Source organism: Anas platyrhynchos, chromosome 4 (genome assembly GCF_047663525.1).
Source record: "Anas platyrhynchos isolate ZD024472 breed Pekin duck chromosome 4, IASCAAS_PekinDuck_T2T, whole genome shotgun sequence".
NCBI classification, from domain to species: domain Eukaryota; kingdom Metazoa; phylum Chordata; class Aves; order Anseriformes; family Anatidae; genus Anas; species Anas platyrhynchos.
The window spans coordinates 11,098,176-11,118,374 of NC_092590.1; the positions used below are offsets into that span (position 1 = coordinate 11,098,176).

The window sequence follows — 20,199 nt, forward strand, 5'->3', positions numbered from 1 at the left end:
AGGCAATGGAAGTTGCTCTTAGGAGTAATTTCCCCTGGGGGAGAGTCAGGAAGGCAGGACTCAGGGCCTGCAGTGCTGACTGAGTGCAATCTGAATGTTTTTGGCGTGGCGAGGAAGGCTGCCACAGCATTAGGACTTGCAGCCTGCAAGAGGAAATCCAGCCCATTGACACAGGGCGCAAAAACTGAAGCTGGGAGAGAGAGCTCATATAAAGGAGTTTTAAAATGGAAGTTTTCTAAGAGGTACATTTTCTGTAGCCTTAAAGACATTTCTGATTTCAATGGCAGTATTCCAGAGCAGCGTACTGCACCTTTCCTGGCTCTGACACGGCCCTGACACCCGCCTTCTGCCCACTGGATACCATGGCTTGCCCGTTGGTACTTTTTGCATTAAAAAAAAAACCTCTCATTTAATGTTAGTCTGCATTCAGAGACACCCTGTAGGTATGCATATGTTCGTATTTTTAGTTATAAGGACCCCTGGAATTGGAACAGAAGCACTGCTGTCTTCTGCAGGGCTGCAAGGAACTGAGAGGCCTTTGAAAAGCTTGGCTTTGAAGTCCTGACCTCCTCACTGCAGGGCCTACCACAGCTGCGCTTCTTGCACGTGCTGATGGCATGGACTGCAGGGGTACTTAAGAACAGGTTTCAAGGAGCCTCATTATTGCTTTGTATTGCTGATTATTATTAATTTTTATTTTTCTGAGGTCAGGCACAACATAGTACTTTTCTTTTTGTCCATGAAATTACTAACTACCCAAGCTTTAAATTTACAAACATAATTTGAAACTTGTTAAAAAGTCTCTGGTATTCTCAACTAATAGTTCCCCAAAAGGTTTTATCTTCACAAACCAAATTAATAAATAAATGAACAGACCTCAAGGGGAAATAAGCAGGAGAAAACAATATAGAAAAAGTCATGATCCAGGATGGTTTAAAATGACTGTTTGCTTCCCCACTTGCTTTGTACTGCAAGAATCTTTACTGCTTGTTTTTTATTATAGGAAGTTTTATAAGCTCCTATGGATGTTACTCTGAACAGATGCCCCCGTGAGAGTGCCGCTTAGCAAATGCACATTTCCCTCCTTTATTGGGTTTGCATTAGTGATAATGAGTTTCTTGTGGAGTTTTCAGAGCTCTTGCCAGAAAGATAAGGCTATCTTTGCTTTGCTGTTGCCATTCATTATAGCTGCTGCTGCTTGGTGATGTGCCAAGAATAGTTTGGGGATTAGCTGGAGCTGGGCCTATGGGTACACCTGTGTATTCATGCTAATTTTATGAAAACATTGGACTTGGAAGTTTAATTCACATGCATTATGAAGTGTGTGTGAATCTATATGTGGAATACCTGCAAATGTCACAGAGATGTAGGTCTGAAATTTGGTAACTCCTCTCATGCAAAGGGCTTGCTTGAAGTTGATGTCTAATCAGAGATCTATGCCTGCATCATTACACACAGGGACAAATTCATCTTTTTTTCTGTACCTGTTGTGTTTTTCCTGTCTCATCATCTTCAGAGAGATTCTGTAGGGCTTTGTATTTTGCAGGGAAGCCTCTTCCTTTTCTTTTTGTGCTTATCTAACTGCAGGCAAACCTCTGTGTCTCCCACCGGACTACATGCACAACAGAGAGAAGCGCCTTAATCGGAGCAGCTGCACGTTCTGACAGCATCAATGCACAGCAAAGTCTAAGCTGAGCCTCTCAGACCCCATATGGGCTCATGCACAGATGCCTGTGGGATCTGATGCTATCGAAATGCAGCATTACAAATGGCTTATCTACATAAAATATCTGGAAGTAAGAGCAAACGCTGGCTAGTGAATGGGCTGTTCAGAAGGGAAAAGTTAATGATCAGTGCTTGACAGCGTATTACCCTGATAGATTGTAAACCTTGAAAATAAAAAGTTTGTGGGTAATTTTACAAGAGGGAAAAACCAGAAGTAACTGGAGTCTTCAGCAACTGTAATTTCTGCCTCAGAGTTTCACTGCAATATTTGGTCCACTTTCCCATGATATCTTCCTCTACCAAATTAGAAGCATTATTAAGACAGATGATACTTGTCAGAGGGTCTAAAGTAAAGCGATTCTGCACTTGTAGGCTTTTGGGTTCAGTTCTTTATTCTCAGACTGAAAAATTCTCCCGTTCCCGAAGCTTCCTATTTTAATGGGAAGTTTGCAGGGTAGATAGGATATAATCACTTCAAAATGAACAAAAAAAAAATCAATACAACATTTAACAGAAGTTAAATATTTCTGAAGCATCAAACTTTGGGGAGCTGAGACTGCCTTTCCAATAGCACAGATCTCTTTCTAAGGGTCATGCTTCTGTATTGAAAAGATGATGAGTCAAGCCCTGCTAACTGGGTTTATAAAACGCAGAGCTCTAGGAATTCTGCTGTTGTGGACATTTTTTCAGAGCTTTTTATTTTCCAGGCAAAACCTCATTTGCATTGCAGTATTGTTGTGTGTTTTCCTTTGATCTCTTACTTTGGATTTCTAAGACTGAGTGCTATTTTTTTTATTCCTTGTGAATTTGCATTGCCCCAGGATATAAGAGGTTTGCTTGAACTCATTTAATTGGCTAGTGATGTGAAAAATGATCCTTTTCTATATTGGAAATGAGCTCAAGTAACCCCTTCGTGGAGTCCTTGTATCCTATTGTAACTTTCCATGTATTTCTGTTGACTCAGGAATGCACACACTGACTCATTTCTACTTTGTCTAGAAGGAGAATGAACAAATCTAATCTCTTGCAGGTTTGTGGTTACTGATTCTTGATTTTGCAGTATTTTTATGGTGATGTCCTGAAAACCCAGAAGATAATTAGCCATGCTCTTCACCATTATGTCAGTACAAAAGGATACAATTCCCATTAAACCAAAGGAGATAATCCAAGCAGATAGGCTGTGACAAGAACAGAGTTGAGTTTGCTTCTTTGTTTGCTTTCATCATGTTTTATATTATAAACTTGGTGAGATTACCTTTTAGTTAAACAGAAGCTACATCTTTTTGTTTTGGTGGTGGAGGGAAACTTGGGTAAGAGGAAAATGAAATTATAAATCCCTTAAAAAGCCTGGATGTGAAAATACAGCCTGAAGTGTACAACAGTTGTGTGGCTGATCTTCAAAACAGTAATATGTTACTAAAACACATTTATTAGTATTTATGATGCTTTACAATAGTGTCTTGATCTTTTTTTGAATGTTGGAAGAGGAAACTTAAAGTGTATGCTTTAAGGTCAATATAAGTGGCCAAATACAATTAAATACAATTCAAAATTAAATTTCTCCCATCAACCTTGTCAACACCTCCATGTCTCCAGCCATCTTTTTCTTGTGCTGCTCCACTGCAGTCTCTCCTGTAACATTTTACTCTACTCACAGTTGCGAAGCCCTTAAACTCGGTAATGAGTAGTGCTTTAAACTGAGATTTGTAATTCCTAAATGACAGGGCCCTTGTAATGAGGTATGTGGGTATGTGCATTATGGGACAACTGCTCTCTTGTTATATGATTGCTATGCCTTTGAACTTCTGTGTTTTTATTGAAAAGCATAATTAATTTTACTTCCTAGTCTTTGGCACAGTCGTTGAGTTATGGTAGTTTCATTTTTGTAAACTGCTCGGTAAGAAGTGTGATCATTTTTCATCATAAAAATTTAAATTTCTCTTAAGTTTGTTGGCTATACGAGAAAATATTGCCATGAGCAAGTCTGAGGAAAAGAAATTACTCTTAACCACTGCAATCTTTAGAGAAGTTATGCTATTTGACTGCATCGTGTAGAGTTAAATTATTAAGATGTCAAGGGTGATCAGTATTAATCGTTCTCAATTTCGCCTTCTATAACTCATCAAAGTGGTTTCTATTGTATGTATTTGGTCAGTCTTACTGCTGTTGGTGGTCTTGGGAATGCAATTCCCTTGCAAAGGGTGTCTGTTGTTATTTGCCATGCTAAGGCACACATCAAAGATGTTATTCTAGAGCGGTCAGCGTAGTTCTGCAAACTGTAGAGCAGACGTTCTGTATAATAGAATTAACTTGACATGCTTGGGCTTTCCACAGTCAAATTCCAGATTGAAACTGAGACTGTCATTTACATCACGTCACAGACAGTGCAAGAAAATAATCACAAAGAAAAAAGACCAGGCAGACTGCATTCCGGGCATTTTATGCTGTCTGCTTCTATTTTAGAGTAACTGTGCACCACAGGTAGAAGTATCCAGATCAGGAGGGATGTACACAATACACTATTTCTATTTAATTTCCTTCTGAGGAGGAAAGTCCAGATCTTCAGGTTCTGGTTATCAAATTATTATTTTTCGCGTTCTATATCTCAGAACTTAGTGAAAACAAAATAGTTCCAGAAATACATACATTGCAAAAGCAAAATCTTGCGTTTATGTCCCAGAATATTGAAAATAAACGATTGCAGAAGCTGTCTAGGAGGCTAGTCTGCAAGCAGTCTGAAGGATGACCTCCTTTCAAATACTCACAGCTTGTGACTCTCTTAGATCTTCAGCAAAGTTTTTGCCTGTGATCCCTACTAGAACTCCACAATCTTTGATTTCAACAACTGTTTTGCTGATTTCCATACTTCTGCAAGTGCCTTTTTAAGTTAATACCACAGGTAAGCATGTGTTTTTCTTTTTAAAGCAATTTAACATATCTATTTAAGAGTTCTTACTTCTTCTGTTTAGTGTTTTAAATCTATCAAGTGCTTAGTTAATCAGAGTAATTTTGTCTTTGCTGTTATGTAAGTGCTGTATTCCTTCCTGATGTACCCTGTAAAGTATTGTCTTAAAATTGAGAGTTGGGCATTAACGAGACATGTAATTAACGAGACTGCAAGTTCACAAAAGCCAGCAAAATAGTGATTATTTTCTTTTTTCATCCTTGAGTAAAGGGGAATCAGGATAAAACAGCTACACAGTACCAGTTCTGTGCAACTCCCTGTGTGGACAGGTTACATTCACGCCCTGGCGTGTTCCAGAATAGATTCCCTCTGCAGATGAGCCCCCAGATCACTTGACAGGAGCAATGTTTCATAAATGTATGTATGCATATCTAAATTAAGAGTACACATTGTTGGAGCTGACAGGAATGTCAGGCTCTTTAGGTTCCCAGAAATACTCTAAGCCTGACGGATATGAAGCACTAGCATTGGCTAAGTGCATTCAGATAACTTTTCATAAAAGATGAGTCATTTCTCTTCCTATACGAATTGGTAGCATTCCCATAATCCGCATCTACATTTTCCCTTCCCCTGTCAGATTTTTTTTATGCTTTACCATTCAGAGACAGAGCTGTATGTATTATACCTCCTAATGAATGCTTTTAAAATGCAAGGTATGTCACGCTTTTGAGATGTACACAGAATTTTATCCTGTTCTTGAAAACTCATGAAGGTCTTAAGTGTTATCAAGGGCATATAGTGAGATGCAAATATATCTCTCAGAAGAAATACTATCTTTTTTGGAGCACAGACACAATAACTATAACAGCATGATCGACTCTTGGAGGAAAAAAAAAAAAAACTCAGTTGATGAGGGAAAGAGGGTCAGGGGCTTAATTTAAGTCATATCTTTCCCATACCTTAGGGTTAGGGTTAGGGTTAGGTTTAGGGTTAGGGTTAGGGATAGCAGATCCTAACGTACAGTGCTATGAATAGTTACTCTGTTTTAGTAGATAAAGATATTTTTAAAATATAAAATTGGCACAATGACAAAAACTCTAGTGTGGAAGCAGTTTTATGGGAAAGATACACTTCAAGCATGCATACCTGCCATTAGGATCTACCTTTTTGCAGATATCAGTGTGTCAGTAAAATGCATATTGTTTAACCATATCATTAGCATCTTGTTATGTAAACCCACTTTTCTTTCTGGATTTTTGGTTCAAGTGGTCATTCAAGTCAGATCTACACTGCAAGGTTTTGTTGGCAAAGATGTTGTTACTCTTATTTAAAAGTTGATACCCACTGATTTCCTTTAATCTTCTCTTCATAACAATCCTTTTCTCTGTATACAGTTGCCATTAAAATAGGCTTTCAAGTAAAAGACCTTCGAAGTCTGAGATCTACCTGCTGGAGTGGGAGTAGATACTAATGAGCTTGGTGAGGGAAATAGACTTATGCCTCATGGGAGATTGTCAGAGAAACTAAATGGACTGGGTATGAGGTTTAAGGCACAGGCAGAGTATAATTGCAGCCCTCAGTACTGAGGAAATGCTTTTAATAGTACAACTAGAAATGAGAAGGAAAATGATCTAAAAGCTACCAAGCACTCTGGTGCTAATGATAATGAAGCCTGTTTCCAGAATACTTGGAAGATAATTGCTGAAATCAAGTATTTCTCTTGGTATGAACATCGGTTGCAAGATGAGGATCTGTTAACAGTTCAGTTGTGTCAATGTTAAGTACAGTTTATTGTTTACTAGTTTAATATAAATTTTATGCTAATACTAATTTTCATTAAGAACATTTGAACTGGATATTGGCCTGGCATAATATAACATAACATAACATAACACATACACAAGAGGATTCTACCTGCATTTTTTGCCACCGTTGGTCCTTGGTGCAAGTGGCACAATCTCTGTGAACAACCCAGAAATCAAAAAACAACTTCAAATAAAAGCACAAAAAAGGAAAAATGATTTTGATTTCAAAATGCATCATGAAATTCTGTCTTAGTTGACTTGCATTAACCTGATCCATTAGCTTCAAAGGGCTAAACAAGGCAGAAAGTAGCAAAGAATAATACTTCTAGTCTTTTTACTCTTGCTGTGTTAGTAAAAGAACAAAGTACATATGGTCAGGCTGTTGTGCTTCTTGCAACCTAGCCTGTAATCAGTATTTTATTTTATTTTATTTTATTTTATTTTATTTTATTTTATTTTATTTTATTTTATTTTATTTTATTTTATTTTATTTATTTTTTTAATTTGCAGTAATTTAATGTGGGGTTTAAGAGATTTCAACTAAGAAGGGCATGTGCATTAATCCATAGCCTCATACCCTAGTAAGTGGTCAACATTCACATCCCTAATACTGCACCCTCATTAGCATCTCACAGCTCTCCTGATCTGTTCCCAACATAACATTTCAAGTTGTAAGGCATCTTACATCTTACTGGTTAGATCTTACTTGTAATCTATACATAGTATGATTATCCTTGTTTAAGAATAACTCATAGAAATTTGCTGTACAGGAAGATGGAGAGCATAATTTAAAACGCTACTGTGGCCTGTTGTGGAGCCTGGAAATGCAGGCTGAAAGACCACATTTGTTCTCTATAAGTATACTGAATTGAGGTAAAAAATCAAGGAGGAAGAGGAACAGAATTAAAACAGGGATTGCACATGGACATAGACTGTTCATTAATTTAGCTTCTTCTGTCCTTCCCATTTAATTAAAAGAAAAACAGGCTTCTGGAACAGCCTTCTGAAGAGTTGAGGTACGTTACTGTTTTAAGATGGAGATGGATGTGCTTGTACGAAGCACTAACTACTTTACAAAGGTGAAAGTTCATTGCTTTCTTCAGTTTCTAATATGTTTGTAAACAGACATATTAGTTTAAAGCTTCATTTGCTGGTTTGGTAATGTCTAAATAGTCCTTGATCTGCTTTGTTGGGTATAGATGCCTGTTAACAAACACGTTGATTTGGAACTATGGTCCATGCCAATTGTAGAAGCAACACATTATTACTGGTGAGGTGAGGTCCTCCGTTTTTGAATGGTGTAGAAATTGTACAAAATACAGAAAATGTAGTATTGTAAGACTCATGAGCAGCTAGAATTCGATGGGACTCTTCCAGTGTAATATTTGGTGGGACTGATCCAAACTGATCTGAACAAGAACTAGCCCTTGGACTAGTGCAATCTGCATTCCTATCTCAGGCATGCTGTCAGGTTAGGGTTTATTTTATTTATTTTTCTTTCAAGCTTTATTTGACACAAAAATGCTGCTCTGCAATTGAGAATAACTGCTTTGGGGCAGACCAGAGGTACAAAACAGCCCTAGAGCTGCCTTAATAGTAACAGCAGCATCACAGTGCAGGCACAATGCAGAGCTCACGAAATGGCTCCTACACTTCTCTTCTTCCAGAAGAGAGGCGATTGGCAGGTAAAGAAGGTGTGGATGTAATTTTGAGCTACCATCTTGGCCTGCTAAGGGCCGTCACAGTTAGCCTGCAGCTTTGGTGCTATGTTAATGTCTGGCAGAAGACAGGCATTTAACAGTTAAATGATAGTGGACCTTGCTAACCATGTTCTGCTTTGAGGGCTATACATATCTCAGAAGGGATCGGGAGATGACTTGTCAAAGGAGATAAAACCTCTGTTTGCCATGCAGTTAAAAGTGTCTGAGCAAATGTAGAAGCCAAAGTGCAGAGCTTTTGGTCTGTAAGAGCAAGATAGATTGATGAGGTGCTCAGTGACCTGACTATCACGACCCAGAAAGTTTTCCAGGAAATAAAGGAGACATGGAAACTACTGGCCAACATGGAAAATGCTGAGATAAGATGCTGTAGGTAGTGAAGGAGCTAAGTAAGTAGCTCACAAAGAAAGAAAAAGATTTCAGAAACGAGCCAGCTTTCTGGGTGCATTTTTGGAACATCCAAAGGACTTAGGTAAGAGAAGATAGTCTTCCGTCCTACTCCTATTTTACCCTCTATTCATAATCTGCAGAAGGCAGAGAGAAGAAATTGGATTGTCTCAGTTTAAATGATATTATCTTTGAGGAAAAAGCTCTTTGTGATGATTATTTGACTGTAATGGACAAAAAGAGGGATTTCAGTCAGCAGTTTAAGTGACCCACCTCTGAGTGTGCTGCAGAATTTATCCATAAGGAAAGAAATCTCATCATCCAAACCTTAAACGAATCTGTAATATGCACCTTAGAACTAGCCATCCATCTCAGCTGGCCAGGAGACACTTGAACACTAGAAAGAGAGAGAAAAAGTAAATCTAATCTGAACTGTTAAAGGTGTGAGATGATATTTGTTCCTTACATAGGCAAAAGCCCTTGAGGCATTCTAGAGTAGACTGGTAGCATGCCAATTCCTTGTTCATTGGAATTTAAGGCTAAAGATGAAAAGCCCCAGCAGAAGACAAACTGACTGCAAAGGAGGAATACTAAAGGAGGCTGCTTTGCCTGTGTGAATACCGATGTGAGAGCTTTGCTTGGGAGAGTCTGGCAGTTCGTATTCTTTAACACATGGACTGGTAGAGGAACTTACAAAATAGTTGGAAATTTAGCTGCCAGGAATCCAAAATGTTGTAACAGCATCTAAGGCTCTGTTGGCTAAATTCTCCATTGTTCCTGGGGTTCTGAATTGCAAATGTTTAATTCCAAGCAGTCAAAAAGTCGCCGTTCTAGCACTTTCCTCCAGCCAGCAGAGGAAATAAAAGGATGATAATCAGCTAACCACTGTTTGTTTTGATGGTATGCTCTACAGCCGATGGCATGCCACAATGTAATCTTTATGCAGCCTACAGTCCATTTCTGAGAGCAGTGGAGAAAACACTAATAAAAACACTTGGTTAATTCAGGTATGGAAGGTAGGAACATTGAGACAGACCTAAGAGTGCTGCAGAGTTGGCAAAGTTTGGCAAACAGCTGCAGCTTTAAGCCTTGCCAGGTCTCCTGTTGTCTCTTTCTGGGCAAATCAGGTGTGTGACCATCAGACTGTGCTATTAATCCGAGTTTAAAAAGAGCTTATTAGCCTGGTTGCAGTGCTGGGTCTATGCTCAGTGCACTGCACTGCATCTGATTTGAGATTTCGTATGTGAGGGCACTGGAAGGTGCTGCAAGTTTTGAGGGTTCTCTGATTCACCATGTACGAGGCTGAAGCTGAAATGGCCTTTGGGCACTTGAGATCATGCAACAGAACTGTCTGTGCAAGTTCTGTATAAAACCATTAACATGAATATTTTACACAGCCCAAAGGATACCTGTCAGGTGGCTTTTACAGTTTTAAAGCAAGCAGTAACATTTAATGAATTGTGTTACGATATGCATAGTTTACACACTAGCTTTTCCCTTTCCAGAGGATTTGAAAAAGGTCAAACGAAGCAGAGCGTTAATTACTTGACCGATTCAGTAGTTATGGACTAGAATTGCTAGGCGGGGGAGGAAACTACATTATGCAGGAGCAAGTGCGAGGTAGCAACAGCAGACTTTGTTCAAGATAATGCATGTACTAATCATCCTTCCTAAAGGCTAAAGGGAAGAGACAGACAAATTTCTTTATTGTAAGGTAGTGTAAAAACTCAGAAGTCTGCCCAGCGTCCTGTGCCATGAATGCATGCGTGGGAGGCTGGGGAACTTAATTCAAGAAGAAGAGATTGGAGTCAGAAACAGGCCAGTGGCAGCTGCAGCTGTGTATGGTATGCTAGACACAGAAGGCAAACAGAAATCAGAGAAAACAAGCAAGAAGTAAAGTCATAGCATGAATGTATGTTTTAAAATCTATGTATATTACTGATTTTTTCTCCAAATAATGAAGAGAACTACTTTGCATAGGTTTGTGAAAATATTTGTAGGGATACATACACTTTACTGGAAACTAAATGCATGAAAGTAATCCAATAGCTATAGGTATGATTTAAAATTTAAATAAAAAGCAGAAGAATCCTGAAAAGCTTTTACAACATTAAATCAGCCACCCTGCAAAACATGTATTTTGTAGAAAGAACTAATAATTCTGAAAATCTTCATAAAAATTCATTTTCATGTCAGAGGAAATATTTATGTAATATATTTTCCAAGCGTAACAATAGAAACGTGCAATATTGCTTAGCATTTGGGGAACAAATTTACTTCTGGAAAGTGCTGATCAGAGTCATCAGTCATTCCTCTGACTTCATGTTTTAGCTGTCTGTGTATCAGTGTTTAAGACAAAGGAGAAATTCTTTTCCCTTTTCATCAGCAGCCTCCAGGCATGTAGGTTAGAGATCCTAAATTCTGCGTCACTGCTGTCTTTATTTCTGTTTACAAAGCAGGTATTTTAGCAGCATACATAGACTTTGGCTAAGATCAAGGCTTCATAGTGCTGCAGATACTGCACAAATGTAACATTATCATCCATTCCCTGAAGACTTTACATTTCCAGAGATGGACAGGAGGGTATAACGTAGTTAAATACCTATATATTGTGTGTTTCATTTATTATTATTATTTCTGTTGGTCATGTATTACTATTTGTGTGTGTTTATAATTCATATGAGTGAAATAGCAAAGTGTAGTACTTGGCAAGCATTCTGTCAGACCCACTGTGTTACAATTTTATTTCTCTATTTGTTGATGCTGAAGTGTGGCTTGGTTGTGAAAGAGCTGAACTAAGCTGATAAACAAAAGGAGGCTTTAGATTTTACTTGCCAGGGGAGAGAAGAGATGGAAGTGCAACACCTTGTAACTCTGAGGAACAACGTCATTGATCCTTTTTTCGCCTGTCTACTGGATTCACCCCAGTGTTATGTGCACTTTCCTGCCAGCTCTAGTAGAGATCCTTTTGTCCTTAGATGTGCGTGTGGCTGTAAGCTGGAACAAAGTGAAAGCTGTTAAGAGTCTGTCAGGCCCAAATCCACAGTGAGCAGTTGTGTACCACGTTGTGTTATGCTGGCTTGCTGTTTCTTTCCCGTTGCTTTTCCCTAAAAATACACAGAACAGTTTTTAATATAACTTTTGCCTCTACTTAAGGGTTTTAATTACTAAAAAATGTCACACATTCTCAAATAGGAAAGAGGAGCCCAGCATGCATAAATGAGGTGAGAAGGGGACCCATCCACAGCAAAAGAGGTCTCTTAAAGTGCAGTTTGCATATTTATATACATATATATATATATATATATATATATAAACTTAGGGAATGCTGCTCTGGAGCCTATAGTGCCTGGTGTTTAAAATGCCTGCATTGCTTGCCTCTGAGCTCATAATACAGCTGGCATGCTATCAAATATCCCAAAGGGTATTAGCAGTGGGATTTTAGTAAAAGCCTCTGTGTTTAATAACCAGTGCTGTTTTTAAACAAAAACTCGTCCAGCACTAAGCAGAGGGCAAGAACTTAACAAAAACCCAACTGTGCAAGTCTTTCTTCTCCTATTTCAGTATGTATGCGTCTTTGTAGAGCGGCGAGCAAATAGCAATTTTTGCCGAGGCACACACTATTCACAGAGATAGTTCACAGCTTTCACCTTACTACTGAGATTAGTTTTTCAGTTTTGTGCTCCAAATTTTCAAATTTCTCTCTCCTTTTTCTTCTCTTAATCACTTTGCATTTAACTTTTGGCCATCTCTTTTCCCTTCATCCCTGACCTAACTTCTAAAAGCGTTGAGGAGGATATGTCCGTGAAGTCCTCTCACCTTGACCCCTTGTTGCCTGCTGGAAGTGCAGCTCCACGTGGCACCGGTTCATTTCCACCTGTCCTTAGAGTTACCATAGAAACTGGCCACAGGCTGCGCAAAGCCACCGAGGAGGCAAGGAGGAAGGGATGAGTCTTTCAGCTCCCAAAATAGAATAATAAATGTAGGGATGAGAACAAATCTCCCTCTAATTGCCCAGGATGTACACCCAGCAAAGTGCGAATTTGAGTGGTGCTGTACATTCAGATAACACGTTATTTGAGAAAATGCACATTTCTCCAGCCCCACTATTCTTTTCACAGTGCCTTTGTGGGTCACCGTGCCTTCAAATTGACCTGTTACCAAGCAAGCAGGTAAGGAAGATGGCAAAGCTCTTGTGCAAAGCACCTTAGAGATGCAACAGTTGGAACAGGTGGTAGGATGCTTCCTTTTGTTAGGGGACTCTGGCTTGGTAAGCAGAATTGAATTCAGCTCGCTTCAGTTCTGAGACAAAATCCACATTTTTCTTTCAATAGAGGTGATGCTAGTTTTTCTGCAGCTGTAGGGTCTAGGTTATTGTTTACACCCGGGCAATGTGAATGTCGAACACGAGTTCTGCTCTGATACCAATCTATAGAGAAGGTGTAAATGATTACATAAATCGGGAGTTGATGAATACAGAGGCTGACTGGAAGCTGCAGCCTAGCAAACTGTAGCCAGTGAGTGCATCAGAAGCTCATCTGGCATCCAAGCTCAGCCTTGGCAATCCAATTTGCCTCTGCATGTGGGTGGGATTTTGGGTGGCATTGAAGCAATACAACTGCATACACAGAACACTGAACAGCTGGAAGCTTGAGTTCTTCTTTTTCTTCTTTTTCTTTTTCCTCCTGTCTTTCTCTCAGACTTCTGTCATGGTAAGAATTTACTAGGAAAAGGCCCATTTTGCTGGACTTAAAAAAAACACTGAATTTGTAACTTCAAGATTTAGCTGAAGACAGATTTTGTTATCCAGGATTTTGTGAATGTTTAGCAGAAGAGTTACTAAACATAACGCTCTCTATATTTTACTGATTTCTTGATGGAAGGTAGTGAAGGGCTTTGAAGGGCAAGAAAGGCCTATGCACAATACAGAGAAAGCAGTCATTTTTCTGGGTACATGTACACAGTATTTTATAGGCAGACATGGGTCAACTTGCTCTTTAAGCCAACAAAAGTTATGTGACTGTACCACTGTGGTCCCCAGGCTTATTAGTTCTGGGCTGGTGTGATGCTCCAACTGTAGCCACATGGCTTTGACCCGTGGAGAAAATGGGCAAAACCGCCGATTTGTCTCACTGTCAGTTTGTGATACTACTTTTTTTTTTTTTTTTTTTTTTTTTTTTTTTTTGTGAGATGGACAGCTGTTTGCTGGCAGCTGGAGTATGAACACTGCTCTCTCAGTTCCCATAAGCTGCCGAACAGGTGGCAAAAGGAAACCACTTCTCACTACTTCCCTGGACTGCACTTGAATCACAAACTACTTTGCATCCAGTTACCAGTCCTTTGCAACTGCTTATGCTAGATCCTGGCCTCATTTGTAGCAATGAATTTGGAATTACGCTTTGATTTCATCACACTCATTTTCACCTACTTGTATTATAGCTGAGACAAGACTGACCCTTTTCCCCCCACTAAATATTACTATATTTGTGCAATCTTTGTGCTATAAATCAATGGGTTTTATTCAACCTCATTGTGCCCAATGGAACACGGGAATTGTTGTGTTTTCTAATAGTTTTATCTTACTTTTGAATTGCTATGTTTTTAAGATACCGAAAAAAAATAAATTCGAATATTTTAGAATGATTTTTAGGTGATATTTGAGAAACACCCTTTTAAATTAATTTTATCTGAGTTGTAAGACTATAGAATTCAACTTGAAAAAAGAAGTTTCTCAGCTGCCAAGTGGAAAAAATGTCACCAGTTTATTAACAAAGAAAAATATGTTACAGAGAGATTACTCTGGTGCCGTATTTATATCAAGAGTATGTGTTCATTTATCCAGTTCCTAATGAAAACAAGATAGAACATACTAAATTCAGCTAGCTATGTAGATTATACTGTTTAAGTAGTTTTATTTTGAGAAATGTCCATTTGCCATTGTCTTAGACACAGTTAAATACATTTTTTCTACTAAATACAACTCCAGATCCTATACTTTTTATCTGAGATTCCACGTGTTATAAAGGAGTCTCAGACTGTTATTTTCAAAGAATGGTGATGTGATGAGAGAACAGCAAAATGCCCTGCAATTCTTTTTCACAGGCATGGTTGAACACAGAAGATATAACTAGAGCCTAAACCTACAAATTATGAAAAATATATCCATGGCCCATTGGGCTCATTGAGGTCACTGTCCTGCTCCTTGCAATAGCTGATGGGATTTGCTTCCAAAGGAGCAAACCCCCCACTAGAAAACGTCTTGTAGCAGGAGACAGTTATTCTTCATTTTAATTGTCTCCTGTCAAGAGACATTTGGGGTGATAGCAAATCGAGAGAGTAGTTGCCAGAAACTACTAAAAAATTAGAGTAAAGAGAACTTCAGAGTTCCAAAGCATTTCTGTGTGATAATCACCCTTTGGAGAGAAGAGCTGTAATACATAATGTGTTTATATTACATGGAGTGCAAGCTTGGAACTTCTTCTGAATCACTGATGTGATAAAATACTTTTATTTATATCTTCTTCTCTATTTAAAGGGGAAAAAAAAAAAAAGAAAGAAAAAAAAAGACCACTTCTTTGGCTGTTCTCCACTGTTTAGAAATCTAATGTTTAACTTTACTAAGTAATGCAACATGCTACCTTTCTGAACTGACAGTATGTCTTGGATGTTGTGCAATTGTTTCTTGTTTCTAACATTTTGTGGCGGTATGAAGTGCCAATTTAGGAAAATATTTATCAATGCTACTTGCTTATTTTTAATGGGAAAAATTATTCTGCTGATGGTGTAGGCATTTCTCTATCTGTGTAAGTCTTTGTATTTGTGTGTGCATGCTGCACTTACTGCGCTGAGGATTTAATCCTGGATTTGGATTATTAGATGCTACAGAAATAGATGTAAATCGTGATAAATAGAAATTATGCATGAAGATTTAGAGAATGGTATTGAAACTAGGGAAAACAACTGGAAGAATAAATATGTGGCTTTTTATCAGAAGTGTCCTTGGTCAGGCCGGCATCTCCTCTTCATACAAACTCTATATGTACCTATGTCCATGTCAATTGGTAGCAGCAGTTTCAGCATCACAACTTGCTGACTGGCTAGCTATTTGGAAACGGGAGAAGGAAATGAAACCACAAATCTCACATCAGATTGGAAGATGATAATGGAAACAGAGTGATGTCTCAGCCACAGAAACAACACTGGTGGAAAACTGTGGTTACATATTTTCACACGACAGGCTTGAAAAATGAAACATGCAAAATTTGCAGCAGGATGTAGAAGGAAACACTGTGTAAGGAGAATCATCACTTGGGAATATTCCCAACAAAAAGACATCTGGTCTAGGATTAGAAATCTGGACTATTTCATCTGAGTAATTTAAAAACATTTTCTCAGCTTCCCACTTCATTGTTTCTTTTGTAATAAGCCTATTTTCCTTGTCCTCTTCCCATGATTTTATTAAAATATAGTCTTCTCAGAGCTATGTTGCCCCTAGCAAGCATTCCTGTATAGTGTAATTCATAGCGTAGATGAATTTCAGAGCCTAAAGTATTTTGTATGTGTCAGAAGTCAGAAATAGTACCATAGCCTTATCAGAGCACCTGATGCCTTGGCTGCATCTTTACCTTTTAAATATATTCAATGTTTTGTTAATTTTAATATTCAATGTTTGAATATTTGGATTTTTATTTTAAAACATCAATTAACACTATTCTTTTATTCCTAGAAGCTTCATGAAGCAGTACTATGAAGCTTTCATTCGTGCTTAATCTCTCTCTTCCCCTCCCTCTGCATTTTAAATTTGGGATTTCTGTTGTGAACTACCCCAAAATGTATCATTTCTCCTATTGGAGTATTTTTATAGACCTTCTCTGCAAATTTCATGTTGTGTTAGTATTTTTGTGGGGAGGCCTGTGTGGATCTTCTAAATTTTCTTTGGAGATGCAAAGCACATCTATTTTTACTTGTTTCCTTGCAGGATTTTACACTACAGCAGCTTCTTTCCAACATCAGTCAAGAATCTCTGACTATGTCCACAGGGACGCTAACAAAAAAAGAGAGGAGCAAAAGCTTGCAGGTCTTGTTTTCTGACGTTTGTTCCAGAAATGATTAGAGGAGCAGAGATCTCTGTATATTGAGTGCAGTTATTGGCACAGCCCACTGGGATCACTGTCAGGCCTGAGCAGAGGCCCATATTCAAGTGAATGCTGATCTTTGTCATGCAAATTTAAGATTTTGCTTAGGTGATAGCTCTAGTAGCATTTTCCAGACGTAACCTGAATTAAAACGGTGAATACTTTCTCAAAAGAGAAAGAGTATGATTTATGACAAAAGAGTTTCATTATTGATTTTTACTTGCAGCAGCTTTTAAAATGATTTTTCTTGCACGTAATTCTGGAATGTGTGTTGAAGAAACATGATTTCTTTGTGTGAGCAGGTAGTACTGTATACATATGTTTAATTTCAGAGCTGTAGTAGTCTGATGGTAGCATTTGTAAGTATTTTTTCTTGGTGAAAGTACTGAAAATGGGGAAAGCTTTCTGCTGCATCATGTTCGCAATGGTGAAATGGGCAGAGTTCAATTGTACTGCATATAGCCTGAGAAAATTGGGGGAATACGCCATCTACAGTTACCGCTGTAGTACTTATATTCGTGTGGTTGTATCGTTATTTGCTTTTTTAACATCTTTTCCACAAGGCTATTGTTGAAAACCATATAACGAGTTCTGTCACTGTTCTGTCTGTTCACTGTTTACACCAGTGAGGGTGTGCCAATATCTCACCTGAAATACCTCTTACCTGAATGCCTGTCAAGGGAGAAAATGGGCTCCTTTGTTCTTTCCACACTTCTTCATGCTTTTAGTGGATATGCCAAGATGAGGTATCCCTATTCGGGAAATCCCCTGTACTCTCTCCTGAGGACCTTAGTGCAAAGAAACAAGCCAGCTAGCTACTGCTGCTGGAGCCCACACAGAAATTAGGCACGTCTGAACATGGTGCTGTGCTCAGAGAGCAGGCAGCCGAGCCCCTCGCTGCCAGCAGTTCAAGAATTAGTGCTGCATGGATGCGGTGCTAGAGATGATCCATGGAGCTCAGCCACCTTGTGGGAGCACGAAGCCATGCAAGCAACATTTGGGAAACAAAGATGGAAGCAGCTCAGGAGGTAATAATAGTTACCATGATGAGCAATAATTATTCAGGCAGCTAGTTCAGACTCTTCTGAGGGTTGCTGGAGGAAAGCTTTGTGGCTTGCCACCTGCCTCCCAAAAGTTTCCACTCTGGACTCCCAAAAGGGGGCTCTGAGCCAGGTAAGGCCTGTTAAAACACACCAAACGACACAGCCCAAAAGTGCCAGGGTGCTGTTTGGGTCGGGTTTACTGTGCCTCCCTGGCACAGGAAAGGGCCAGGTAAAGGGCCAGGCAACCTGCTTCGGGCTGATCCTACTCGGCTCTTCTCAGGCAGCATGAGCGGGGCCTTTGGGGCCATTGGGGGCTGTTGTGAAGACAGCGTTCAGCTGGTGCTTTGAGAGGTGCCCTCTCAGTTCATAGCTCTGCGCTAGGCAGTTTCTCCACAGTGTGGGCTTACCTGTGCTTCACTCTTCAACAAGATTGTTTCTGGTGTTCATTAGCTTAGAGACCACTGCACTGTACCTAAAATGTGCATGTCTTCCCCCCTGCCCACCTCTTCCAAGACTACAAATCACTTCAGAACCGCTAGCACAGCCAGTAGCCAAGTAACGTGGATTCCAGAACGAAGTTAGCGCACAGTAATGTTTTAATTCTTGTATTTCTCCATGTAAGTTCTTTATTTCTGTGGCTATGAGGACTAAGGCCACATAGCATCATGTCAATGATGTGACAGTATGAAGGCAGTTCAATTTTTCTATCTTCACTAAACTTTAAGATGACTTGAACTTTTCAATGACTTGGTATTTCTATTGGTAGCACATACATTTGTCTTTTTGGCCTTGTCAAGTTTCATTTCTGTTAGCCCTTGAGCTATATATATATATATTTATAAAATATTATGTAAAAATCAGTCTTTTCCCTGTCCTTGCATCTGCAGCTACTAGGGCATATGATGCCTTGAGGTATTCTTCTAAACCCTTTCAGCTCCGTTTTCTTAAAAAGCTGTTCCAGGACTGTAGAATTCTGTCTTTGTTTTTGTTTTGTAATGGTAGCATTAAAAATACAGTTTATTGGAATAGAAGCATTTAAGCCCAGAAGAGTCATATTTATGGTTAGGTGAAAAATTTTCTGCTTTAAACCAACTCAAAAAGTGTTTATCTTTTTACTTTGGTTTGACTAAAGAAAACATCAGAAATCACCAGAAGCATGAAAAACAATGTGATATTCTTATTTTCTTTTGACTTCAGCATTGCTACAGCTTAGAAATAAAGTGATGACTAGATAGAAAACTACTCCAGTGACCCTGAGGAGAGCAACACATTTGAGCACAACACGGTCTCAGCTGAAAATAAATCTACAGTTAGGCATTGCTTCTTTCACAGTGAAACAGATTCAACATTAATTTTGTTGTTGTTGTTTGCTTTTATGTGTTCATCCCTTTCTACTTACTGTATTTATTAGGCAATGTGAGCATAACAATTTTGGTTTAAGATGGCATTTAAGTTCCGTAACAATTTGAGAGGTAAGCAATAGGGAAGGAGAGTTGAAGACTAGGTGAAAGATGTGCTTGAATTTAAATGTGAATAGACTAGATGGTAAATTAAATGAAGAAACAGGGAAATTCCAGACAACCAGACTGTGGGAAAATTGGTTCCTTCACTAAGTGGTCTGACTGAAAAAGGAAATGAAGTTCCAAGTGTTGTATTGGTCTTTCTCTAAAAACATGTACTGGAAAATGAAAATTGAACTACTGAAGAGTATTGGTAGTCAATATAAGAGTATATATATTGCAGTGAGGAAATTTTACATCTGTAGGTGTTCCTGTAGTGCTCCCTGTAGCAGAAAGCTTTGTGTTTAGAAACAAACAAAAATCCCCAAACAAACTAAAACACCACAAGCAAAAAAATTTCAAAAGTGACAAAAACAAACAAACAAACAAACAAACAACAAAAAACAAACAACATCCAAACAGCAGAAACAAAAAGACAACACCCCTCCAACTGTAACAAGTGATTCTTATGGTTGACTTCTCCCGTGTCCACAGAAGAAATCAGAATAGATATAATCATGGCATCATTTACATTTAAACTCAATTAATTCTCTGCTACCAGTGACCTGAAGGTTTTATATCAGATAGTTTTATATCAGATAGCTTTATATAGCTCTAGGTTTGTGAATAGTTGTTGAAGAGCTGCCAGTCACAGCATCCTACATTCAAACTTTGTTTTGGTTACGCTTGTAAGCATCTTTTTGTGTGTGTTATATGACCAAATGTTTCCATTACTAAGGAGTAGTATGATGCCCGAATTAGCTTTTCAAAGTTTCAAAATGGTGTTTTTTGTTTGTTTACCTGTGTGTGTGTTTCTTTCTGATTTCCACCCCTGGGTATGCTCCATTTCTTTCGTTACCAAGCTGAGATTTAACATTTACTGTGCAAATTAAAGAAGATTTTTGACTATTGACTGTTATTTAATCTTACTTGTCTTATCAGTGATTTACCTATTTTTTTTTTCTGTAGCAATAATGTGGCC

The 20,199-nt window shown here is 38.6% G+C and overlaps 1 long non-coding RNA gene across 1 annotated transcript; it reads right to left on the minus strand.

The window, feature by feature from the left end:
* Nucleotides 1–10,726: 10,726 nt before the first annotated feature.
* Nucleotides 10,727–18,264, minus strand: LOC140002324 (uncharacterized). Its single transcript, XR_011808684.1, has 3 exons — nucleotides 18,126–18,264; nucleotides 17,340–17,463; nucleotides 10,727–11,647 (listed from the first exon to the last, which is right to left on the minus strand). It is a non-coding gene; the product is annotated as an uncharacterized lncRNA (long non-coding RNA).
* Between the last annotated feature and the right edge of the window lie 1,935 nt (nucleotides 18,265–20,199).